At 49.8% G+C, this 27,314-nt stretch overlaps 1 long non-coding RNA gene across 2 annotated transcripts in view; it reads right to left on the reverse strand.

The window, feature by feature from the left end:
• The window catches only part of LOC120325090, a 31,058-nt gene extending 5,011 nt beyond the window's left edge, over nucleotides 1–26,047 (reverse strand). The window contains exons 1-4 of one of the 2 annotated variants that reach the window (XR_005566912.1): nucleotides 25,899–26,047; nucleotides 18,221–18,257; nucleotides 18,039–18,096; nucleotides 16,829–16,936 (exon numbers count right to left, since the gene is read on the reverse strand). This is a non-coding gene — a long non-coding RNA (uncharacterized LOC120325090). The remainder of the gene's footprint in view (nucleotides 1–16,828; nucleotides 16,937–18,038; nucleotides 18,097–18,220; nucleotides 18,258–25,898) is intronic. The other variant, XR_005566913.1, reaches the window with a different exon arrangement.
• Between the last annotated feature and the right edge of the window lie 1,267 nt (nucleotides 26,048–27,314).

Consider the following 27,314-nt stretch of genomic DNA (forward strand, 5'->3'; position numbering starts at 1 on the left):
CTGCAGGATGAGGATGGGAGGAACCCCAAAGCTGCTCAGGTTTGCCTTTCCCCTCCCCATACCACCCACACACACGCTCCATGTCCTAATGAGGAATCCTTGCCCAAGTCCAGCCCCTGTGCCTGATTTCTGCTGACCCTGAAGTTATCCTGCAGCTCTAACAACAGATGATGGATCTCATTTCCTACCCCAGCAGCCTCTGTTGCGTGGCATTGCTCTGCATATTAATGATCCCTAATGACACCTAAAAGCCTCTGCAAAGTCTCACATATGGATTTTACCACTTAGTGCGAAGCTATAAAGAGCCCACAGTGGCAGAGCATGTTTAATGACCAAAACCAGGAAAGCATTCATTAAGACATCCTCTTACTCTTGTGGAAAGGGGCATTAAGATGATTTTTCTCCTGGACCAGCAGTGGCAGGTGAGGAAGGTGATGAGTAATATTAGTCTGAAAGAGATCCTTAAAACATGCATTATTTAAATTGGCAGGGAATAAGCCTATTCAGTGAAAGAAGGGTGGGGAAAAAAGGGTCAGGGGAGTGAAGGAAAAGAGCTGCCTGCTCGCCTGTGACATCGTCAGCTTTAGACACCGATGGAGATTCATCCTGAGGAATATAAATCACCTCCCGTCAGGACTCCTGGAATTCAGCACTTCCTGTGGCTGCTAAAGAGGCACTGTCAGCTGATCCCTGATTCTCAAGTTTGGGATGACAACTGGGGGGGATATGGCTGAAAAGAAGGGTTAATTAAACAAAGAGGCAAATAGGCAAGAGCCTTTAGGAATTGATTAGGCAATGGAAGTAAATGACTTGGCAAAACAACCCTGATCTCACTGCCAGAGTTATAAAAACATCCAGGAGATGCAGAGCTGTGCTAGTGATTGATATTCTCACTGTATTTTCCTGCAGCAATGGGGAGTGTGGGACATTTATTGGGGCAAATGAAATCATAACCAAGCCATGTCCTTTTCTACTCTGTGCAAGAAGAAAGAGCTGCCAAGGATATCTTCATCCAGAAACCAAAGCACCACCAAGGACTTAGGAAAATGATCACGTTGCCAAAATAAGGCTCAGAAAAATATACTCATCAAGCTCACGTGGAATTGGTTGTTTCCTTGCTTGGAGGAACAGTGCACCAACATTCACACAGTGACCAAAACCAGAACCCATATTCCTTCCACATTTCTGCTCTATAGAGCAGACTACATTTTCCACTCTCCTGTGCAGATCTATTTCTGTTTGTTTGGGAAGTCACACGGCATGGGGAAGGCCCTGAGCCTTGGGGAAAAAAATACATGTCAAACGTAGACCATGCCTGTGTTACACACCCAAAAGTTACTTCATGTTTTTTGTGATACACCAGTAAAGAAAAGAGACTTCAGTCTGGGTTCAAGTCTCGAATCATCGCGTTCATGAGGTCAAGACTACAGCTGGTATAAATTTACTTACCACCACCATAAATCCCAGCATGGTAACACTGAAATATTCTGGCTGTCAGAGCAGGGACGTTCAGACTGCCCTGCATTTTTAACCTTGATTATACATAATTGTTAATCACTGACCCATTCTCTGGCCGCCCTCGGCTCCAGCACGTTGCTAAGCGACCCGTTTTTGCTCCAGATACATTTTAAACTCCGGTTAAGAAGTGGCCAAAAGTCAACGAAGTGAGGATTGAGATTATTGTGGACAGATACGAGGTGGGAAGTGAGTGAGACCCACGGACACCTCTACCCAAAGTGCAGTAACACCCAGTGCCACCTTGAAACCCCCTCAGAGCAGCCCCACAGCTCACACATCTCCCGGAGAAAACCAGGCTGCTCTCCCAGAACTAATGGGAATATCCTCTCCCAGCCAGGAGGGCAGGGATTTTCTAGGTTAAAAATAATCAGGTAGAATTAATCAAGCAGAGGGTAGAAATTATCCAAGCCCATGTTTCTCTGTGAACTGTGGGCCTGGCAAGCGGCACTTGGAGCAGCCAAATTCCTTCTGCTGCTCCCTTAAACAGCCTGGGGCTCTCCTGCCCACCAGGATCCTTTGGATTTGTGGGAAGGGACCTCAGAACTCCAGGACTTTTATCCTTCTGGCAAACTTGCGTGGGGACACAGGGCAGCGTTCACAGTCCTCCCTGTGCCATTTATCTCTACTTTCCCCCTCTCTTTTTATTTTGAAAACACTGTAAAAAATAAGGGCAGCACTCCCTGTATTATATAAATCTTAGACAAATGTGTCCTTCTCTTGCTATTTCACTCCTGTATCACCATCCCATTAACAACCACTGTAGTATGTAGTTTTTAGCCAAAGAAACTTGATTTTCGTCCTATAGAAACCACTTGTTAAAATGCTACAGTTACACAGAAGCAAGACTGAGCAGTCACCTCAATTGCTGCAGGATTCACGAGGAACAGGCAGGCAGGAAAACTCCAAAGTTCTGCTTTTCCTGCCTTTTCTTCTTTTAAATATGACCTAGTGGTATGGGTTACAGTCCCAGCTGTAGTTACTGGTGCAACCAGTGTAAATTAGACATTTGTGATCAGGTTCCCAAAGCAGCTGAGCATTTCAGTAGGAGGCTGTGGCCTTGTGCCAGAGTGGGAACTCCAGTAGCTGAACATGCTTTCTTGTTTTCAGAACTGTTATCAGGTCAATACACTGATGCAAACACGTCTCCCTTTCTTTTGGTTTTCCTCTAAACCTTCAAGAAAACTTTGAGTAAAGCCTAACTTGTTTGAGGCCAGGTTGGACAGGGTTTGGTCTAATGGAAGGTGTCCCTGCCCATGGCAGGGAGTTGGAACTGGATGAGCTTTAAGGTCCCTTCAAACACAAACCATTCTGGGATTGCCTGATTCTACAAAGTACTGGGGTAAAAACACCCAGACAAAGACTTCCAGCTTGTGCCTCTCTTTTCCTGTCAAGAATCTCCTCAAAGTCAGGCCAGGCTACACCACCAATGTTTTAAGAGTACCAGGCATGGCTTAAAGCAAAACGTAGGCTGTATTTTGTAAAGAGGGAGAGGAAGATTTGGACAACCAGATGATTGCCAGGGACACCACGTGCAGACAAAATGCAGAGAGGTGTAAGGATCAAGAGGCTGCTCTGAAATTATTAGCTTGGAAGAGAAATGATTAAGCATGAAGAAGTCATACAAAACCAGGGGGCCCCCTGAGTAATTTGACCACTTCTGTTTGGACTGGTTTTTGGTAGTTTGTTCTAAAGGAGTGAAAACCTTCACCCATCTTGCCTTCACTGCTGCTGCTGCAGCCAAGTGGGTTTGTCCCACATGCTGAGACCAAGTTGTGCAGCACAAAGTTCTGTCCCTGCCCTGTCAGTCACCACAGGCAACAGGATCCCATCACCTCCAGCTGACCCCTGGAGTTAAGTATTGTTCCATGAAAAAGTCCTGGAGATGGCTGATGGCAATCTGCCCTCCAGACAGACGGGCCTTGCACAACTCCCGACTTGCATCCCAAGCCAAGGCACCGTCCCGCAGGATTCGGACCGGAGACAAACACCCGCAGCACAGGGGAAGGGGACGAGCCAGGAACGCAAAACCAGGGGCTTCGGGAAGGCTGCTGGGATTAACGACGACGTTTCCACCGGCTCTGCAGAGGAAGAGCGAGAGACAACGCAGAGTAGGAAACTCTGCCAAACAAAACTGCTGGGAGCTGGATTGCTCAGTGTTCCCTTCTGCGAGCAAAGCTTCCAGGAAAAGAAAACAAACCCCTTTTGGTCCGAGAAGCGCCTGGAGTACAAAACCTGGACTCGGCTCTGTTCTCTGCCTTCCCCAAGAATCAGAAGGATCCGTGGTCAGAGCAGAAGGACAGTGCAATGTGTGTGCACAGAGACATCAAACAGGCGATGCTGCGTCAGGAGACGGACAGCAGAAGTAATTTTGGGCCCACTGGCCTCTGCAGAAGGATAACAAAAGAAAAAAGGAACTCTGAAGAGCTTCAAAATTCAAAACACTTCTTGGAGGAAGAGAGCCATGAGTAGCACCCGACAGATGTTGCAGTTGTTAAATGTTTGATGCCTGCAGGCATCGGGCAACCGGCCTCACGCCAAAAGCAGAGGTGACTGCTGAGGTCACTGCAGGTCTGGCCACTGCAGACACCTGAGGACAAGCCTAAAAGTTTCAATGAACTCCATGATCCCTGAAGAAAGAAAAAAAACGATAAAAAGGCATAGAAAGACACCCAGCACTGGACTGCACAGCGCTCCACTCCACTGGACAGGAACAAAAGCTGACCATGCATAAAAAATGACAACACGCATTTGGAGCCAAATTCTTACTTCATCAGACCTATTAAACCATCAAGGGGAGCCTCAACCTACTCAGCTCTAGAGAAACAAGCACCAGGCTAACACTTTCCCTGTTCTCTCCCTCATGCCAGCCTCCCCAGGATGCCAGGGGATGGAAGCCCTCCTCCTTCTCCTCCCATCCCACATCACAGGGATGCACACAGGGCAGAGCTGACACAGCCACTCCTGTGCTGAATCCCTTCTCATAAAGCTGCCTCACGTTCCCAAAGAGCCATTAATCCGTCACCCTTCAGCTCTAAAATTCATACAAATTATTTTATTCATAATTAATTAAGGTCTCTAAATGTGGAAATTAAATTACCATTTACAGAGCAAAAGGAGATGGCACAGGAAAACCTGGATAGCAGCAATAGCTCTGCATGGATCAGGAGGACATGGGGGGTGGGGACTATCTGGCAGTGTTGTGGAGTCACACAGTGAAATCTGTACTAGGTCAAAACACAGATTACAGCATCTTTGAAAAGCTGCTCAGGTCCAGTCCCAAGAGACCTTTAAGTCAGAGGTGCCAAATTAACCCCAAAACTCAGGTTCCCCCTTGACTCTGCTGTTAATAATCCCCTGGACTCTTGTACTAGGAGCACATTTTGAGGACAGCTAAAGACCCAGCATTCCTTCTGTTGCCTGGCTCCTCCGCTGGAAAACAAGCTGCTGGGAGAACAAAAGAGCTGCTCCTCCTCACGTGTATTTAGCCTCACCTTTCCATTCGAATCAGGCTGCCAGAGAGGAGAGAACATACAGGAAAACAGATGGCCCTGCGCTGAACACGAGGCATAACTCACTCGAGGGGCCAGGAGGGAGACGGGATGAGCAGGCTGAGGATCAACACCACCACGGAATTCAGCCATACAGGCACAGCAGGGCTCTGCTGTAACAAATACCACAGCCACGGATGTTTTCTCCTTAACTCAGAAGGGAAAGACTGTGAAAAGTTACTTTGCTTCTCATTTCAATGGCAAAGGAGCATCAGAATCAATGACAGGGATGATTCCACGACAAGTTTCAAAGGCAACTCTCTCCCATCCCTGATAGCCCATGGATGCACTCGGTATCAGAATCCAATACAGGAGTAACACGATCTTTTTCCCTTATATTCAGCTACTGGTTTGCCCAGTTGCCAAGGGATTTTTAGGGTAAGAAGATGGCAAGGAGATGGTCTGTACACAATTACTCAAGGAGACCAGGAAACAGATGTGTCCCAGACATTCCCATGCTCAGCCAGGCAGGCAGATTGCAGGAAGGCTAATGGCCATGTTGAAATTCAAAGAAGAAAAGGTTCATATAAGTGACCTTTCTGGTTTCCATGCAGCCAAAAATAACAACACACCAATTACAGGGAAGTTTCAGGACCAGATTCCCCCCAAGCCCCCAGAGCCCTCAGTGAAGTCAGGGAAGGCTGTGCTAACAGCATGCACAAGTTTTCCTGACAGAGGGAACAGGGGGAGGCTCCTCACAGCACCCCTCAGGAGCCTTTCAGGATCAGCCCTTCACTTGGCAAGACAAACCCCACCAAGCCAAGGAACAGCACAGGCATGTTTTGTTGCTGAGAAAGCAGGCTCTGAAGAGATGGAGAATGTGGATAGCAGGAACAAGAAGAACTGCTCCGTCTGGTCTCCCTTCCCCGCTCACCCATCGCCACGGACCCGCTGTCTCTGTGAATCCAACCAACTGGTAATTCCCCTTCTGCCGCTGACGCACAAAGGATGCGAGGCCTCAATTAGGGATCCGTGTCTCACAGGCTGTCAGAACTCCTGCCTTCGGCTCCACAGTGCCCCGGGTCAGTTCCTGACGGGGAGCTGCTCCACACAGCTCTGAGGCTGGCACTTCCAGAGCGCCTGCAGACACACGGGCAGAGGTACGGAACCGGGCGCCACAAGAAACGCAGCCGCTGTGGAACAGCCAGTTTTGAAACCCCACGGTTTGTTCCTTGCAATATGTCCTTTAGAAACTGATGCTTTCCCTTTCAGTTCAGGCTTTTCCACTTTTCCACGCTGCTGCTGATGGTTTCAGTCCGCCAGAGGCCCAGGCATGTGCTCGGCTTTACCTGCCTACCCAAGGCCTTTATTTACACACCATAAGAGTTAAGCAGATGCCCAAAGCGCAGTTGGTGTTTCAGGGCCATATCCAAGGGGAGGTTCAGGTTGGACATCAGGAGGAATTTCTCCGTGGAAAAGGTTGTTAAACATTGGAAGGGGCTGCCCAGGGAGGTGGGGGAGTCCCCACCTCTAGAGGTGTCCAAGGAACGACTGCATGTGGCACTCAGTGCTCTGGCCTAGTTGACAAGGTGGTGATGGGTCACAGGCTGGATTTGATCCCAAAGGTCTTTTCCAACCTATGTTGGAAATGATGGCATGTATGTGATGGCAGCATCAAGGTGCTATGAAATAAGAAGACCCATGTGAGAAGCAAGCTGAGGTGCCCCTCACACCACATACTGCATTTCAACATCCCTGCCACGCTGAGGGGAGCAAAAGGCCCCTCCAAAGGCAGCTCTGCTATGATTTATGTTCAGACCTCTCCCTGAAGACCTCAAGAGTTGCAGCCACATCCCAGGTGCCCACATGGCACAAACGCAGACCCCAGCCTGTCTCCCAAGAGCTGTGGTAGCAATGCCCCACTATCCAGCAGCACACACACAGACCCTCGAGCACGGCAGACAGGAAAACAGCAATTTCCTCAGCAGGACCATTTTTGTTAAGGGCACGACCTGGAGCAGCACAGACACCTTCTGCAAACCACCCCCACCGAACCCAGCACACATCACACATCATAAATACCACCCCTCAGCTGGCCATCAAGGGCTTTTCTTCCTAATGAGCTTTTTCAAACCATAGCAGACAATGACCACAAAACAATCACAAAGAATAATATTTGAAAATGCCAATTAGGGAGAGTATATGAACAAAGTTTCAAAAGAGAAAAACAACTTCAACAAAGACACTCTTCATTTTTACCCAGCTACAGACAGTACTTATTTGAGGCAAAACATTTTGCTGGAAAACATAGAACTGTAGAATAGGATTTGTTTTAATTATGTAACTCTGACTTCCCACACAAACAAATCCAGCTATGGAAAATGCCATACCTTGGCTTTTAAAATGGCACGAGTCGAGCCAAGGAGAAGAAGATTGCACGGTAATTAACGCTTCCTTGCAATCTACAAGGTATTCACCACTTGGTTTTGCCCACGGGAATTAAACACTGCTGCAAAGTGACATAAAACACTGTTCCAGAGTAAAATCTGTCTCTGCCCTGTCCTCATTTCTCCCTGGAAAAATCTGCATGTGCACGTGAACGGAGACGAGCGGGTGAGCTCATGAAGGCAGAGGGGCTGCCCCTTCTCCCCTTCCCAGCCTGGGCACCACCTCTCCACCCCTCACTGCCAGGGCACCCAGGGAGTGGCTGGGAACCAGTGGCCAGTCCAGCCCCTGCCACCTGTCCCAGAGGTACCCAGGGCTGCTCTGGATGGCTTTGGACACCCGGCACGGCTCTGCTGCCCCTTCCCACCGGGACCAGCAGCAAAGCCAACGCAGCTGGTCGTGGCGTGGCAGCCAAAGGTCACCACCAGAAACCACAGCTACCCCCAGTGCAGGAAACTGTCTTCAAGTATGAAAACTTTTTATTTCAGCTCCATTTCTGTACAGCTGAAGCATCCCAAGCCGCCCGGGGTTATCAGCATAAACATCAAACGTGCGGAGCCGCATTAGGCGCGTCAGCAGCTGCCCCAGTCACAGCTCCACGAGCAATGCCAGAGTAAATTGCCAACCTGCCAACCAGCACCAGGATCCCAGGGAATTGGATGCACAGGAAAAAAGAAAAAAAAAAACTAGATGCATATACGGATAGTTAAGAAGAAAGCAGGCCAGGCAATTAAAAAGGAAAGAACATCATCGAATTTCTTCACATCAGAGGAGAAATCATCATCCAGGCTATTCCACTCCATTAATTTTTTAGCAGTGCTACCCATTCAAGTCAAATATCAGATTGAGAATTCATACTTTTAGTCTTTTGAAGCAAACCTTCTTCTATAAAAAGGAGAACTGACCTGACAGCAATTCATTTGCAGTGGGGGGGGGGGGGAAGGGATTCCCTGTCACACACAGCAAATTTGGTAGCAACACTACAATTATTGCAAACTGGTTTCAGCAATACATCTGATTTGAAAGGTGCTCAGAAGCCAAGGCTTGAAAAAAAGCCAGTAAAGTCAAATACTTTTGCAGTGAAGCATTCAGAGGTAGCAGGTTTTTTGGGAGCTTTTACATATTTATTTATTCATTATTTTTTTCCTCCCCAGTTTGTGTCACCGTTATATCTAAAGCTTGATCTAAACCCCAAAGGAGGAAATACCAGTTTACTGTATTTTTATATACTGTTTAAGCAGCAGGAGGAGATTTTTGGACCCTCCCTCAGGCAGCAGCCACAGAGCCAAACTGCTTTCCCAGGGAAGAAGCTGAGAGCTAGTCCTGCCAGTGAGATGCTCACACCAACTCTCCTCGCTTTAACGAGGGGTTAGTCCTGATCTCCTTGCCTACAGAGAAGAAATTTAACTGATGGAAGGACAACCTTCTCTCAGGCCCAACAAAGCAGAGCCCAAATTCCCCCAGCATCTAAATGGTTTCCAAAGGGAATTCCCACAGCCAAGGAAGGGAGAGCAACAGCAATTCCATAAAGCCATAAGAGGTGCAAAACAGAGCAACAACCACCCATCAAAGACACATCCTGCTATTTCTGCACAGACAACTTCTGTAAAAAAAAAAAAAAGAAGAGGGAAAAAAAAAGCAAACTGCTGCTTAAAATATACTTTGGAAGTTACATAAGGGATGTTTAAAAAACTAAAACCCTACTAATTCTTTGTTAAAAGGAAACATCCTGAGCGAAAGCCTTAGGAAGAAAACCAAATAAACTCCTGACACAATTGCACACCACTGACTCAGGAGCTCTGTGCTGCATGCACACAAGCAGTCTGGAGGCAGGGCTTCCCCTGCCCTTCCGAGTGTTCAACTCCTCTGCTCTCAACACTGGCTCAGATAAATAAATCAAATTGAATAAGGTATGCATGAGTAACTCCTGACTTCAAATATTTATGGAAGACTATTATCATTACCCCCAATGTGGGTCACCCCCAGTGCCAAGGCCGCCATATCCACAGCACAAAGACATCCAGAACCACAGCAAGGGCAGCAAGGACTAGTGAGGATGAGCATCAGGAATGTTCTTTGCCACCTGGATCACTCAGAGCTGCTGGTGGGTTCACACAGCCACAGGGTCAGACAGCAACGCCAAGCAGCTGTGGGGACCAGGAGGATCCTGGGGTGCATTGGGAAGGACATTCCCAGCAGGTCAGGGAGGGATCTGCAGGGCTGGGCCCAGCTCTGGGCTGCTCAGGACAAGAAGGAGCTCCTGGAGTGGGGCCAGCACAGGCTGCAGAGATGCTGAAGGGATGGAGCATCTCTGGGAGCAGGAAAGGCTGAGGGAGCTGGGGCTGTTCAGCCTCCAGAGCAGACCCTGAGAGGGGCCCTCCCCAGGGTGTGTCAGGGGCTGCAGGGAGGGGGCAGAGGACAGACCAGGCTCTGCTCAGGGGGCCCAGCAATGGCACAAGAGGAACGGGCAGGAACTGATGCCCAGAAAGTTCCACCTGGACATGAAGAAGAACTTCTTTGCTGTGCTGACCAAGCACTGAAACAGATTGCCCAGAGAGGGTGTGGAGTCTCCCTCACTGGAGATATTCCAGAACCCTCTGGACACACTCCTGTGCCATGTGCTCTGGGATGACCCTGCTGGAGGCTGGGAGGTGGGACCAGATGCCCCACTGTGGGCCCTTCCAGCCTGACCCATCCTGGGTGACTCTGGGAAGGGGTTGGTTTGGCTGCAGGTTTCCCACAGTAGTCTGCTCCCAAACACTGCCCCACACTGAAGCATCCACTCAAGCCAGATCAGCCCAATTAAAATGAGCCGGAACAATCCTATTACAGCCCGGCTGGCCAGTGTCTCACTCAGACAAGCTTAAATGCATAATTAATTAGCTACTTTAAGAAAGCTCAGTAGTCTCTTTCTAGGACCAGCTTTCCAGAACTGAAAGGACCACCAGCTGCAATTCCAACAGACAGCACAGGAAAAAAATCCCAAACCCATTTCCTTCTGTAGCAGAGCCCCCATGGACACCACGGACACGGACTCTCATCTGCACCAAAACCCTTCAGCAGCCCTGGAGCTGTGCAAACCCCATCAGCTGCAGGTGAGGCTCCTGTGCCCTGGCTGGGACTGGCTCCACACCTGGAGCAGCAGCCCCACTCCAGGGGCCAGGAGAAGTTTCGCTCACCCTGGCAGATAACACAAGTACCAGCGTAAGCAGGTGACTCCTTATTCGCACTACACAGTGAGCTTGCAGCCCCTGGCAGGGTCACTGCAACTGGGCCATGGGGCAGAGCACCCTGTGATCCTTGGATTTATTTTCTTTATTAGTGTTTTCTTTATGAGACAGACACTATTGTACATGAAATGCTTAAGCACACCGAGCCTTCAGGTCAGTATTCGGACACCACTTTAACACAAATAAACATGGAGGGCTGCGCTGGGTTAGAATCACCTCCAAATAAAACTCAAGACACCACTTGAACCAAAGTAGCAGCATGTTTACTTTAGGCCTCTGGAGTGGGAGCAGGCATTGCAACCCAAGTACAGAGAGGGCAGCAGGACTCTGATAACGAGACAGGGAGATTAAAACAGACCCAAACACCAGAACAAACCTTGGATGAATCTGAAAGGAAAAACCCAGGCTCTGACAATCACTGACATCACTGCAGCTTTAGCTGTATAAGTGGGCAGATAGCCATCGGTGTTTAAATTCTCTTGAGGATTTCTACAAGTTACATCTTATTCTGCAAAAAGAAGTGACACAAAACAACTCTACCTTGGCACACTTTCAGCCCCTGAATTTCAGAACACTTTTAAGTTAAATGAGAATGGGGAATCCAACATTTTAATCTCAGCTAGGAGAAACAGCGTTTCAAATACAGAAAACACTGGCACAGGTTAGCAAAAGACAAATTGGTTCAACCTCTTTCCAAACCTTAGGAGGGTAGAAATTATCTTCTTCCACCAAGCACAACAGAGGTAATTTTGAAGGAAAGCATCCATGAGGAGTGACACTGCCATACCTAACTGGAAAGACAAGATTTAAGGCTGGATTAAGTTCTGTTGGCAAGCCAGAGGAACTCCATTGATACCAACTGTCCTACCCACTTAGGCAAAGCCAGGATGTGTTTTATGGCACCAAAGTGACCTCAGTTTTGAGCAAGGAACAGCCTGTCCCACTGAGGCACTGAAGTCTGTGCACTCCTCCAGACTTTCCATCCCAATATGCCACACCAAGTCAAACCTGCAGCAATTACAATCCCAGTCTTGAAACATCCAGTGGCACGCACAAAAAACATGCTCCAATTATCTGGGAGACAGATCAGATCCCAGCACTTCTCAGTTCCTTCAGAAACAGTCACCTTCAATGGCTAAAAAAAGAGGCTGTTCCAGCAGCATTTGGCTCTGCATTTTGTGAGAAAGAAGAGAAAGGTTACCAGTTCTCTTCAACAGGTGTGTAAAGATCGGGAGGGATGGGCACATGCACCAAGAACCCCTGGAAGGAGAGCAATTAGCCAATGGGGTACACTCAGGAAGGAAGAGAGTGACTCCAACAAAAAAGACAGGATTGGGAATGGCTTGATGAAATACAGCAAAAACATCCCCCTGTGAACAAAACCTGCCCTGTGTGCTGGTGCTTTCTTATCACAATGCCAGCCTGTTAAAGTGACAATTCTCAACATGTTTTCTGCAAACTTCCTGCTGGTTAAAATTCACCAGGCAAGTGTTTAGTGGCCAGGAACTGCTACGGATCAGAGGTTCATTTACTTGCCACAGTCAACTGCAGGGAAGCAGAAAACACCACCACGCACACAGCTGCCTCTCCTTTCCCATATTTCTGGCATCTTCCTACTCCATGTGGCCTGTGGAGCCACCAAGCAAAAGGAAAGCCCAAAGCACCCTGCAAACAAAAGAAGAAAAGCTGGTCTTTCACAGGGATAAAAGGAGGTGTAGTACCTGCCCCTGAAGTGCAAACAGGTTCAGACACCTTCTCTTACTGAGATAAAGAGTGTTTCACATCCAGTTCCTCCCACCACCTCCAGCACTAAGGAAGGAAGGATGTGTTGAGAGAAGATTGTACATTTGCATCAGGCACTTTGATGGTACAAACACCTCCATGTGCCCACGTTTGTTAAAGAGGTGACTGAGCAGCAGGTAGGAGTGAAAGTACAGAGCAGGGCTCACCAAACCAAGGTTGTCTTAACACCTGAAAACCTGACTCACAACACGCTTAGAGCCAACACGAAGGTGATGGGGATTAAATTCTTCCTTTCCACAAAGACTAGTGCAGGCCTAGAACCAGAACAAGTCTGTTTAGGGCAACATTCTCAGGTTACTCTCAAAATGCTTGACAACCCTTACTGCTCCCTTGGATAACTTTCAAAAGTACAAAAAAATAAAGCAATTTCCAGCTTCTGCTTGAGAGAAGGGATACCTCCTTTCTAGGACTGCCTAAGGAGAGACTGCTGTCTGTCGCAGACATTTTGTTGAATCCTCATCCTTGCCATTGTTTTCCCCTCGTTCCAACACGGGTGTGCCCTCAGCAGGTAGGATCCTTGCAGGCTGTGTACAAACAGGGTCACAGAACACAGATGCCTTCCCAGGACCCCCTCCCAGCAGTGACCCAGGTTTGGGTGCTGACAAACCTCTTCAAATGAGCGTTCCCTGTCTAAGAGAGGCACTGAAACCCAACAGGACAACGGGGTGCCCGTGTGCCTGTGCTTGCAGGGTGTGCTGGAGCAGAGGAGCCACGAGGCAAGAAACCCGCACATTCCTCCTGTCAGCAAGGATTTGGGATGATCCAAGAGAGCAATGCTTGCTCCTATCAGTCTGGAGAGAAAGCCCCTGCAGACGTGTGGGACCCTGCTGACACAAACATGCTGCTGGCGGCCCGGGGGCTGCAGAGCCCAGGGACACCCACCCCTCTGACCCCACACCAGCAGCCCCAGCTGGCTGTCAGTCCTTTTCATCTGCCTGGCTGGCAGGGTCAGGACATCCCACCCCAGGTCAGGTCTGTGCACTTCCTCAAGCACCTCCTTCCCCACCACCCACCTGGGCAGGTGCTGGTCCCTACCTGGCACCACACAGGAGCAGCCCCCTGGGGCTGCTGTTTTCCCTGGCTGTCACAGACACAGCCCTTGGCCATGCCAGTTGCTGAGCAGGATTCCCAGCCCAAGCCTCACATTATCCTGTGGCTCCCTCCTCACTCCCACCACGCACCAGCTCTTCTCTCTCCTGTCCATCAAAACAGGGGATAAATCCCCCTCCTGTGGACTGAGACTGGTTGTTCACTGATTCCAGAGAGCCTGAGCATCTGCAGCAGGCAAATCTCCCGAGGCATTTCATGTCCTGCCATTCCCAACTCGCCACACTACAATTCCCATTAGGGTGCCCCTGCCTCCTCCGCAGGATTTCATCTGGCGTGGATCCTAAGGGCTCTCAGCAAAACTGTGCCTGCACTGCTGCTGCCAACCCTTCCAGCAACCTCCAATCCTTCTAGAAAAATGTTCTTCCCTCTTTCTTGTGCAGAGCTCTATCTATATCCCTTTTTTTTTTTTCTGTCCCCAGGCCGAAGGATGTCCTTCCACATTCCCAGCACAAGGAGCAACCTGAAGCCTCATTTCTCTCTTCCTCTCCTCCCATATTTCAAGAAAACTTGGGTTCTCCGTAAAAAAATCATGGATTTGCTTCCATAGCCACACCAGCCTGCGAGTTTGATTTTAAGCACAAGGTTCAGCCCCCTTTCTGATGCCTCTCCTGCTCCCACTGCAGGGCAGAAGGAGGCAAAAGGTAAAGTGCCAACAAAAAAAAAATAAAAAGGCACTAAACTTGTAACCTGCTCCAGTGGGATGGAACAATCCTGAGCAACCAGAGAGTCCCTGTTGCCAGGGGGAACAGGAGAAGCCCCCCAGCAGCAGCAGCCACAGTCACATCCATCCAACCCAGGAGGCTCCTGGGACTTGACCAACAATTTAGTTCTCCAAAAGTCTGTAAAACCAGAGAATCCTGGGGGCCAGATGTGGGACAGATAAAGCCTACCTGGGGCAGGGGCTAAGGGGAAGAGATGACTCCCTGCCACAAAAATGCAGACAGCTTATCTATCAGACCCCAGGGGTGCCTTCTGGGGGATGTTTTTCCTCCTTTTCCAGGAAGGGAAAGGAGAGGGGAGTGTCTTTAGGCATTGTTAGTTAAGAAATACAGAGACTTACTTTCTGTTGGCCAAACCTACAAGCACTTCTTCCACTGCCCCCTCCAGGTGCCTCCTTGCTGTCACCTGGCCTCTTTTATCCCCTGACAATGCCAGAGGTGGAAGGACATCAGTGCAGATTCCACCCCTCAATGGGGAGAAAAGGCAATGAAAAGGAATGACATGTGGGATTCTTCATTAAGTCAAGCATTTGACTTCACCACTGCATCCAAGCACTAAACAGGTACATTTTTCTCCTTGGTTTAAATCCAGGGCACTCACACTCACAGGCTTAGTTTTAACAAGGTCTGCTGTGTTATAAGCAGTGTTTTCAGATTTAACACAGGGAGAAACCAAGGTACAGCAAGGCATGTTTCCCTCACTTATATGTGACACATCCACAGCTTCCAAAATGCACACCCCAGTTGCCACTAATGGCACTTGCTCAGTCCCATTTTTTACCAGAGGGCTCCCACAGCAGCTTTCCCATGTTTCTTTGCTGGATTTTGTTCCCCGTCCTTCAGTCCCCCAGCTTTTCCACAGCTGGCAGGGTCCAGGCACACGTGCACACAAGACAGTGACTGTCTGCCAGCAGACAAACACAGCGAAGATATTGAGTTCCCTCAGTAAATGACCAGTCTGTGTCTGAAGTCCTGCACCTGGGTCAGAGTAATCCCAGGCACAAACACAGGCTGGAAGGAGAACGGATGAAGAGCAGCCCTGGGGAGAAGGACTTGGGGGTGTTGGGGGATGAGAAGCTGGACATGCCCTGGCCCAGAACCCCCCGGTGTCCTGGGCTGATCCCAGAGCAAGGGAGGGGGGATTCTGCCCCTCAGGTGAGACCCCCCTGCAGAGCTGCCTCCAGCCCTGGGAACAACAGCACAAGGACGTGGAGCTGCTGGAGAGAGTCCAGAGGAGGACCCGGAGATGCTGCCAGGGCTGGAGCCCCTCTGCTCTGGAGCCAGGCTGGGAGAGCTGGGGGGGTTCACCTGGAGAAGGGAAGGCTCCAGGGAGAGCTGAGAGTCCCTTGCAGGGCCTAAAGGGGCTCCAGGAGAGCTGGAGAGGGACTGGAGACAAGGGATGGAAGCACAGGACAAGGGGGAATGCCTTCACATGGACAAAGCACAGGGTTAGATGGGATATTGGGAAGGAATTCCTGGCTGGGAGGGTGGGGAGGCCCTGGCAAAGTTGCCCACAGAAGCTGTGGCTGCCTCATCCCTGGAAGTGTCCAAGGCCAGGCTGGAGCAACCTGGGCTAGTGGAAGGTGTCCCTGCCCATGGCAGAGGGTGGAAATGGATGGTCTTTAAGGTCCCTTCCCAGCCAAACCATTCTGGGATTCTATGAACAAGGTAAAAAACTGTCTGCAGCCCTCAGACCTGAACCTGCACTCCAGAGCCTGCAGCTCTGTGTTCCCCCCAGATGGCCCAGACAAGCTGCAGTGAGTAATGCAATTAGTGAACCACTAAGTACCTCCACAGTCACATGCTCCAGTGAGTGTCTTCACAGAGCTGTGAATGCCCCACTGCAGCCATGCCAGAGCTTTTAACACTGACATTAATTCATCCTTCACCTGAGGCACGAGAAAAAACCACAGCCAAAAGAACAAAACAAAACAAAAAAACACAACCAAAAACGCAAAACAAATGAAAACACAACAACAGCAACAACAACAACAACACAAACAAAAAACCAAACAAATAAAAAACCCACACACAAAACAAACCACCCACAGCATGGATTTGGCCATCAGCTAAATTGGTGACTGCTGGTCAATACCATCCAAGCCTTTTCTTGACCCATCACAAGCCTCACACCCGACAGATGATAAACATGATAACACTGCTGATTTTCAAGTTCATATTACCCAGAGAGAAATGCATACAGTCATCACAAAAACTGGTGCAGACTGTCAGAAATCAAGTGAGAGAGGCTTACTCTGGAAAAAAAAAAAAAAGCTGCTAAATACAAACAGGCTGCAAAATCCCCCAAATGCACATTGCTGGGAGAGCATTTTGGAGAAGTGTCAGTAGCACCTGCCCTGGTCTTACACTCGTCCCTAGGACAGAAGGGTCTGGCACTAATTAGTTGCCTTCCACAGATGTATTTCATAGTAGGAAAAAAATCAAATATGATGTGAGAATGTGTTCACAAGCCCCCACGGGAAGAGGAGGCTGCACAAAAAACTGTGTTACTCACCCAGGCTGAGCTCAACTTCACCTCATGCCCCAGCAGGTACCTCCAAACACGCACAAATGGCCAAAGGAAAACTGGGTTTTGCCAATCTCGCAGCTTTCTGAAGCCTTCCTGTGATGCAAAACAGAACATTCCCCTGAAATCATGTGTTACCAACAATCTCCACATGTAGAAGAAAAGTAAACATTTCAGACCAAAGTTGAAAGCTAAAAAGTTTTCATTTGAGAAACAAGGACGAAAACGTGAATTGCCAACAAAATAATTCCCCAAAATCAAACACCCACCCCCTCTCACAGGTGAGCAAGACTCGACCCTTTCAGAGAGGACACAGGCCTTGTATCTACACACATTAGGGGTGTTCCAATGCAATAACTACAATTAATCCATTACTTAATCTCCTAATCACTTAGGAGCAAACAACACTTCTCAGACATTTGTAAATCACGGAATCATTAAGGTTGGACGAGACCTCTGAGATCATCAAGTTCCAACTCGGGGCCAATCCACACCTTGTCAACCAGTCCAGAGCACTGAGTGCCACATCCACTCATTCCCTGAACTCCCCTCTTACTCAACATATGCCACCTAACATACACAGTGCACATTTAAATAGGCAGGGAATGGGTTTAACTGCCCCATGGGATGTGATAACTCAGTGTCACCAGGAAAGTCTGAGAGCAGACAAGGGTAAGAATAGAAATTTAGGCAGCTTTTGAGACACTGGCTTCTGTGTCCCACTTGGCATGTTTAGGAAAGATCTTAAACACTGACTTTTTCTTTGGTTTATTACCAGGGGAAAGAAAATATTCCAGCACAGGAGCCCTGAAGTCAAAATTAAACCTCTATAATTTGGGTTCAGCAGCAGTTGGTACAATTCAGGTCCCAGCCACAATGAGGGGTCTCCAACATTATCAACTGTGAACAATTACCACTGGTCAGACACACAAACCAGCTTTGTTCTGGACTGGAAGCCACAAATGCAAGCAGCAGTAATTGCTACCAAAGGCAAAGCAAAAAAAACCAAACTAACCATTCCATGAAAAATACTCTCCAAAGAGAAATATAGGAACGGACACAGAAGTGTTGCTATCTCCATGCACATCTTTAAGAAACCAAGAGTGAAACTCAAGACTGTACACCCAGCAAAGGAGGGGCCTAGCAAGGAAAAAGGATCCCCAAAAGACACTTGTTAACAATTCCAAGATGAACTCACATTTAATGGAACACGCTGTTCGTTAGTGACGGAATTTCATTAGCAGTTTAAGGGAAAGCTGCACATGGAAGAGACAAAATGCAATCAATTCCTCCTGCAATTTCATACATTGCCACACTGAGCCTCAGCAAGCTCAGCCCAACCCGGATTAAAACCCAAATCAATTAATACTAATTGCTCACCTTATTTTCACAGAGGGATCTTCGCACTTTGGCAAGCCTCAATAAAAAACAGAAGACAAAAGGCTATTTGTACAAAAAGCAATTTACTTGTCTGGTCTTTTTATATCCATTTAGCTATGCATTTAATTATGCTGGCAGGTAATTCTGTCAGCTCTACTTTCCTTCCTCACAACTCCCCCACGGCAAAGGGACAGCATGGAGCAACCCCCTTGTTATAACCAACATAAACAGAACAAACAAAGGTTTCCAAGGCATGGGGCAATATCCCAAACATGCTGACTTCATCAGCAGATCTGCTCACTCAACTGGTGTGACTTTCCCAGGAGACACTGAAGACCAAGCCAGGAAATGTCTTTCATTAGCAACAAGCGGAGGCAGCAAGATTTATGTTCACAGAATCACAGAAGGGTTTGGGTTGGAAGGAACCTTAAAAACCCATCCAGTCCCACCCCTTGCCATGGGCAGGGACACCTTTCACTAGTCCAGGTTGCTCCAAGCCCTGTCCAACCCAGCCTTGGACACTTCCAGGGATACAGGGGCAGCCACAGCTTTTCTGGGCAACCTGTGCCAGGGCCTCACCACATTCACGGGAACAATTTCCTCTTAATATCCAACCTAAACCTACTCTCTGTCAGTGTGAAACCATTCCCCCTTGTCCTGTCACTCAAGGCCCTTGTAAATATTCCCTCTCCATCTTTCCTGTAGCTCCCTTCAGGTCCTGAAAGGCCACAGTTAGGTCACCCCAAAGCTTCTCTTTCTCCAGGCTGAACAATCCCAATTCTCCCAGCCTTTCTTCACAGCAGAGGTGCTCCATCCCTCTGATCATCTTGGTGCCTCCTCTGGACTTGCTCCAGCAGGTCCTGGTGTGGAAACACTATAAAAATGCATCATCCCATCATCCCAAACCTAAATGGAAGCTACAGATAACCTTTCACACAGTCAGTGGAGAACACACTTAAACTTGTGTTGCACAGGCACCTGCCCAAACTCCAACAAAGGCCCATGATGAAGGAACAAGCTACAGATGGAGGCCTCCTGCAAGCCCTGCAGGTAGGAATGCAGAAATGCAGACAGGGCATGAATTAAGGCTTTCATCCAAGTTCCAGACAGCACTGAAACTCCGCAGGAGCTCTCTGGGTGGTCAGGAAGCAGCACTCTGAAGGTTTAAGACATGCTTTCCATAAGCAAACTGAGCTGAGGAGCTGATGCAACCAAACAGAGCCGTGCTGGAGCACTGGGACACGGAGGGAGATGCCTTTTGCCCAAGGCTCCACTGGCAAGGAACAGCAGCAAGTTACAGGAAAGTTCCGGCAGAGAGGAGAGAAGGGACCACGTGGAGGAGCTGGAGAGGCCAATCTTCCCCAAAGCATGCCAAGGGGGAAAAGCAGGCATAGGATTGGCCTTAGAAGAAGTAAAGTGTGATGGGCTTAGGGCAAGGGATCATCTGAAACAACAAAACCCACCCTGCTGCTACAGTAATGGATGGATCCCACTGACAAGCAGGAACTGGATCCAAGCAGGAATTGCCCTGGCTTGCAAAAAGCCTGGTGTCTGGCTCAGCATTGCTTCTAAAGGAGGGTGGAAAGCCAGAGAGAGGACTGAAGCCATGACAAATCTTCCAGGTTACTGTAAAATATTAAAAAAAATTTTTTTTCAAAAAAAAAGGGGGGATAATCAAAAAATCCAAATGCCAAGTGAAACTTTCCTCCCACTACCCCGTTTTCTGCACATTTCCCTCTGCAAATAAGACAGACAAGACACAGGCAATCGAGGTATTCATGTCCTTGTAGAGTAGTGCTGGTGCAGCAGGAAAAATCTTGGGCAAAGAATTCCACCACAACTTTCTGGCACGAGGTTTTAAATCTCTAGATATAAGATGTTTTGAGTGAGAGATGAGAGATGTTTTCCAGCTGTGGTTTAACTCCAGCCTAGACACATGCAGCTGCTCTATAAAGGTAGTTCCTAAGAGCATTTTTTTTTTTTTTTACAACAAAAGGAGAGGAAACTCCAGTCATCTGAGAGTGCTTTTGTCAGCCAGTCTGAGCACTGACTGATGCAGGACAAGAGAGGAAAAACACTTCTCTCCTTAGGTGGTTGGTTTGGGCTGCAGTTCTCTTGGGGAAAGCAAGAGAGCTGTTCCTCTTGGAAACGGCATTTTGGAAAGAAAATTAGCAGGAAGGACTTTTTTTTTTTCAGACAGGCAAGCACCGCTGCAGCTCCTCCACCCCCAGCAGAACTCGGGGTTCACAGGAGCCCTCTGATGAGCTCAGCTTGGCTCCTAAACCTCCCTCACACCAGCCCTGCCAAGGGAAGGACGGTCCTGCCCTCCAGCAAGGCACACAATTAGGCAAAGCAAACGAGTTGTCAATAAGCCCTTGAGTGTTCAATGAGACGTCGCTAATGGGAAGGCAAACGTTCACTGCCTGAATCCACGACAATGCTCAAGTTGCGCTTGATGTTTCTGTGATGAAGCTATTTTCAGTTGCTTTGAATCTTCCTCAGAAAAGTCAGTCTTGGAATCAAAAGAAAAGAAAAGCCACGACTGCTCTGAGCTCCTGTGCATGCATTTAATCAGTCCAGGTGTTTAAATTATTTATCCATGAGCAGGAAAGCTGTACTAATCTTAGGAACGGAGCATATGAAGGGGAAAGGCAGACATAAAGACACACTGAATAATGTGATGCAGTAGAGACACCCCTCACACACAAGGTAACTTGTGACCATGGGTGTTCTAAGCATTTGTTTTTGCAGCCTGGGCTGCAAAACTCAAAATACAGAGGTTTGCTGCTACCAGGAGAAATGTTTCCCCAAAAATTATTGTTTTCAACAACCACAAAGCCCTTGTCAAAAGTTGGTACTTTCCCTAGTTTGAAAGAGCAGAACTTTTAAACTGTTTTTTTTTTCTAAACCCAAAAACCAGTGTCTGGGGGAAAACAGAATATTTTGAGAAGTGACATCCAATGCTGAGGACCAGTCCATCCCTCCTCATCACTTACACATGAAAAATAACCTTCTGTGTAACCTTCCTTGGTCTTAGCCTTCTCCTCTACCTCACTTGTCAAAGCCAAGGGTCTCCCCAAGCTGGATGGGAAACCTCCAGGCTGGAAGATACTCCAGCCCACTGCAGCCTTGCTCCCATGGGAACAAGCTGAACTCCCTCCACACTAAAATCACAAAGGTTGGGCTGAGCACAGAGAAAACAAAATCCCCACCTTGGCTCTAAAGCGACCCGGGGAGAAGTTCAAGGTATTCCAGCTCACTTCAAGCCACTGCCAGCTGCTGTTTCAATCATTTTGTTTCTATAATCTGGGCAGCACACCAAAGATCACAAGGTTTGGGTTTAAGTTTCATTTCAAAAACATCTCGCAGGAGAAGAATCATTCCTCCATTTTATTAAGCAAAAGCCATAGGCTGCTGACAGCGCTGTTACAGGCGGCAGCATCAATGGAACATTACATACATATTAAAGATATAAAAAGGAAAACATTGAGCTGGAAGGTTACTAACAAAAAGAGAGGAAAACCCCCGAGACGTTCTCTTTGCAATTCCTTTTTACACAAGCCAACATTTAAAAGTCTCCTGGCTGAGATTCCCCGAGTAACCTACCAAGCGTTTTACAGCATCATCGCTCCAACCAGTGCGAGGACCCAGCAGGGCCATTTCTAAGGGAATGACACGCCTGTTATCGACAAAACCCTTCACAGAGCAAGGAGACACCAACCAGGCAGATACATCCACTGTTTTGAAATTAACACTGGCTCAAATTGAATTACAATGGGAAAATGACCTGTCGTGATTCCCGAGTCCTTGGCGCCACTGCTCAGTGAGACACTGCAAGAGGGACCCAGTTTCACAAGGAGCAGCAGCCAAAGGAGAGGGGAAAGAGAAGGAGATTAAAAAAAATATTGATAACAGACCAGCCTTTGGCACCCCAGCCTGCCCAACTGCTCTCATGTACAGGGGATCCCGACTCCCCTTCCTTCTTCAGATCAATATTCCAGCAGTGGGAATCCTTCACTTGATGTTTGCTTTCAGCTGACATCAGCCTTTCTACACTGTCCTGCCAGACTGTACTTCTGTCATTAGTTCTGGTTGGAGACAGAGACGAGATCACAGAGCCACAGAATATCCTGAGCTGGAAGGGACCCACAAGGATCATCCAGTCCAACTCCTGGCCCTGCCCAGGACACCCCAAGAGTCCCACCCTGTCCCTCAGAGCACTGTCCTAACACTCCTTGAGCTCTGGGGGCCTTGGGGCCATGCCCACTGCCCTGGGGAGCCTGTTCAGTGCCCGACCACCCTCTGGGGGAAGAACCTTTTCCTGAGATCCAACCTAAACCTCTCCTGACACAATTCCAGCTGTTGCCTCTGGTCCTGTCCCTGCTCACACAGAGCAGAGATCAGAGCTGCCCCTCAGGAGGAGCTGCAGCCCCCAGTGAGCTCTGCCCTCAATCTCCTCCATCTGAACATTCCAAGTGCCCTCAGCTGCTCCTCTTATGGCCCCTCCCAACCCTTCACCATCTGTGTTCCTCCTCTAGATGCTCTCCAAGAGCTTTATAACCTTCTTACATTGTGGTGCCCAAAACTGCCCCCCCCCCCCGGTACTTGAGGTGGCCCGTTTCATTCTTTTTTGGCTTTTTCCTTTGGTAGCTTTTTTTGTGGGTTATTTTGTTTCCTTTTTCTATTAAAGTGCCTCATGCTATAACTTTAAGGATAATTACTTTGGGGGCTGACAATCCCGTTCCTGCTCTCATGGCAGAGGTAGGTATCTGAAGATGATCTGCTTGGTCATTCGAGGCTTTTAAACATGCTCTTGGATAAGCACAGCTGCGTTCTTAACAGTAGCTGAAATCACAGAATTTAAGGAAGGCAAATTCGATGTGATGTTTCATGCTTTAGTTAACAGTCTTCCAAGACACAAAGCTGCTCTAGTTGCTCTGGAAACTGTAACTTGGACACAACCATGCAGATACATCAACCCCCTGGCTATAAATGAAACCACTTTAGCAACACTGCACATTTGTATGACAAACATTCATAAAAACAAGCACTGCATCCTGATCTTCCCATGGGAAGGGCACGTCCCCAGGTCCTTCACACAGTGCACAGCTCTCATTTCCTTTGGGCTGCAAGAGAAATGGCTGAGGAAGAGCCAGGAGGGCATGTGGATCTACCACTGAGATAACAACCCTCTGGGTAAGGGAGAGATGGGAAACACCTGTTGGTATTTGAGGGATATGGGATTCCAAGCAGGGCTCTGCCCTCATGCCCCAGGCACAGCTGGAAGCAAACAGTACTGAAAGGAGGGCTTGGAAGACAAAGCAACATGGTGGCCAGAATCTCCTGGCCCAGGAGAAGGCAGCGGGAAGCCTGGAGATGGGAATGGAGCAAGACAACAACCACTGGGAGAGAAGGAAGGTGAGAGAGGGACGCTCAAAAACAGTGTAGGAGGAACGAGCGCGAGGTGTCGGTGGAGGAGGGATGGACACAGCACAACACCAGAAGGCAGACACGTGGGGTTTTTTAAAAAAAGGGGGAAATATTCCATACACAAACGACAGGCTGAGTGCTGGTTGCTGTGGAAACCATAACTTTGAATTCAGTGCCTAAAACCCAGCGCTGCTATTTATACCACGCTCCTCACTACAGCACGAGAACTTCTCCTCAGAAACACAGCTCTGCTACTCGCAAACATGGCTTTTTCCCCCCTTGTTACACACACTGATCCCTTCAAACAAGGCCTCACAAGGCTTCTCCAGTGTTCCTGGCCACTGAGTGACTACATGGCACAATCACCTCTCGCGGAAAAAACCCCACTACCACTATCTTGCCTCTTCTAAGCAAGACCAGACAAATCACTGGATTCTGCTTCGGTCAAGAGCAACCAGAGGCACTGAAAAGGCCATTTCAAACAGCAGTTTATCTTGTCTCCCTTAAGGCAAATTACAGTCAGCACCACCTGAGATTGTGTAGGGCCAGATCCCAAAGTCAGTTATCATTAAAGATGATGAGCATTTGTTTAAGGACTCCAGAATATTGCCTTTAATATCCCAGGAAGCATAACTGGATCATTAATGCAAGAATAACAACAACAACAAGGCTGCAGATTAAATTCTTGCTGGCAGAATCCCCTTAAAAACATGGATTTTCAAGTTGCTCTGCTGTTGGGGAAGGAAACAGCTTTTCCCTCCATGGGAATCATGATTCTGGGGCAAATCCCACAGCCAGAGAGGGAGCAGCAGTGATCTGCCTGTACCCAAAGCAGAGGTGAGCCGCATTCCTCTTCCACCTCCCCCTCCCAGGGCCCAGAAGGGAAGAAACAGTCCCATTCATTCCCCAGCCACTCCTCAATCCTGTTTTCCCCCAAGTAGGACCAAGGTGTAAGTGTAGCACATTCACTGCCACGACCCAACAGTTACAATAACTCCCACGGGGTGATGATCCCAGTCTAAGACACTTCCCAGGACCCGGACACGTATCAGTCCCCAGATCACAGCCTACAAGGGCAACTCAGGCAAAAGATGAGAGAGAAAACCACAGTGCTTTCCAAGGTCAGCCGCAGCTTTGGAATCCCACAGGACTGCTCCATCCACGTGCAATCCAACTCTGCCTGACCCAGGTGGGTTTGCCGGGGAAGGGCAGGCAGGGACAGGAGCAAGGACTCGGGAGAGGGGTCCCGAAAACTGCCGAGCCAAGAAGTTGCTCTCTGTGGGATCAGGCCCTTCCAGCACAGGTGAAGGAGGTCCCTGTTCGCCCTTGTTCAATAATTTACATCACAAGCACTGAAGTGTCATTGAAAACGGCGGGAGCATTTTAATAACACAGGAAGGGGGAAAGATGCTCTAATGACAGGCACCCAAGTAATCACTCCATGGATCTCAGCCTCCCCTAATTTATGCCGATGCATTTTTTAATCAGAATTTCATACACGGCAAAATGATTAACAAGTCACAAGCGCTACCCTAATCCCAGCCAGCTTTCACCAGCCCAGAATCCTCTGGATGCCGCGGGCAAAGTGGGAATGAATGACCAGTGCCGAGGAACAGCAGGTCAGTTTCTCCCAGCGCTTCCCAACCCAACGCGGTTGGGAATTACGCGCTCGCTCCCGCAACTCTCTTACGACCGCGTTGGTGCCAGCGCTTCCCATGGATCACGGGGCTGCGGTCATCCCTCGGGAGCCCGCACCTCCAGCCAGGGTAGCGCTTCCATGGATCCCAGGGCTACGGGAATCCCTCGGGAGCGCTTCCCGTGGACCCCAGGGCTGCGAGCATCCCTCGGGAGCCGGCATCTCCAGCCAGGGCAGCGCTTCCCATAGACACTAGGGCTGCAGGCATCCCTCGGGAGCCCGCAGCTCCCGGCTGTGCCCTGTCCCCAGTGACCGCTGCCCACGGCGGGCACCCTCTCCTGCCCCTCGCTGCTCCCCCCAAGCGCCCCCCGCCGCTCCCCCGCAGCACGCCCGGACCGGGGGGGGTCCCGGCGGGTCCCGCAGCCGCCGGCGGTGACACGTGAAGCGCAGACCCGGCGCTGCCGCAGGGCCGGCTGGGGACCGAGCACCGCCGCTCTCCCACCCTCCGCGCCCCGCCGTGCGGTGCGGGGCGGCGGCGGAGCGGTGATGATGGAGATGCTCCCGACGGCTCCGGCGTGCGGGGGGGACGCGAGCGAGAGGGCGCGCGCTCACCTGCGGGGCGGCGTGCGACGGGCGGCGTGCGGTGGGTGCGCGATGGGCGCTGTGTGTCCGATGGGTGCCCGGGGGTGGCGGGTCCGGAGCCCGCGGGACACCCGCGGCTCAGCACACGCCGCCGCCGCCGGGAGGCGCCGCTGCCATATTGAGACCGCCGGGGGGGGGGCGGGCGCCGCCCATTGGCCGCGGCGCCCGTCAATCACCGTCCGGGGAGCCAATGAGGCGGCGGCGGCGGGCGCGCGCGGCGGGAGCGTTCGGAGAGCGCCCCGCGCGTGACAATGGGGGCGCACGCGGCCGCGCGCGCGGACAGCGGGCGGCCAATGGCGGGGCGAGGGGGCGCCGGCGCGCGCCGGGGCCCGGCCAATCGCGGCGCGGTGCGCGGGGCTGGCGCGCGGCGGGGGCGGGCGGGGCCGCGGGGCCGCTTTGGCCCCTGAGGCGGCGGGACACGCGCTGTGCTCGCCGTCCCTCACGTCCCGTCGTGTCTCCTCGTGGCTCCTCACGGCTCCTCATGTCCCTCCACAGCCTTCCACCACCCCCCGCCGTGTCCCACGCCCCGAGAAAGAAGGTCTCCGACCCCCGCGAAGGGCCGGAAGGGATGAGGGGAAGGTGCCCGAGCGCCTGAGGCACCGTGCTCCCCTCACGGCTCCAGCCCCTCCGTGTCCCGCAGCGCCGTTCGATGCAGCCACACCGTACCCGCACGGCCCCAGACCGCCTCGAAGCCGCCAGGATCAGTGCTGAGCTTTCCCCTGCCTCTGGAATATGCAGAAATTCCCTTAAGAAAGTATGTTCTCTTAATATTTGATCTTTGTATACTAATCAGTGAGAAAGGAGGTTTAAGCCGTGGAACAAAGAGTGGCCAACAAGCCCTAAACGATGCCCAGGTGTTGGAATGGCAAATTCCGTGCTAAGGTTGAGGGCTCGACGTGTTCCGGATGATCTCAGACTTAAGGGAGGTTTAATAAAGCTCGGTTAGAGGGATGTACCACTGACACAAAGAATGCAGAATTTATGGGCCACGAGGATATCTGTCAGAACCCCCGAGATAAGGAAGAAACTGATAAAGACAACTCAGCAACTGCACCGAAATCAGCTCTGACTGGGAAAAAGGTGGTTCCAGCAGGGACACATCAACCCATGGACCACCAATTGGAACCACCAACCCAAAGGAAGAGAAAGGGGGACTAATTAGCACGAACGAATCATTAACCAACAGAACACAATGCTACTTAATAAGAGAACTATGTAACTTGTAGCCAATGAACATTAAAACCTTTGTTTGATGAAATGTATAAACAGTGAAAAGTCTTGGTGGTCACAGTGCCCCTGCTGCCAAAGCACTTAGGTTTTGTTGAGCCATGACTCAGCTCCAGCCTGGATAAGTACATTTTATAATGCACTAATAAATAAACATGA

Source organism: Pipra filicauda, unplaced genomic scaffold (genome assembly GCF_003945595.2).
Source record: "Pipra filicauda isolate LSUMZ 115617 unplaced genomic scaffold, ASM394559v2 scaffold81_size6448238_pilon, whole genome shotgun sequence".
NCBI classification, from domain to species: Eukaryota; Metazoa; Chordata; class Aves; order Passeriformes; family Pipridae; genus Pipra; species Pipra filicauda.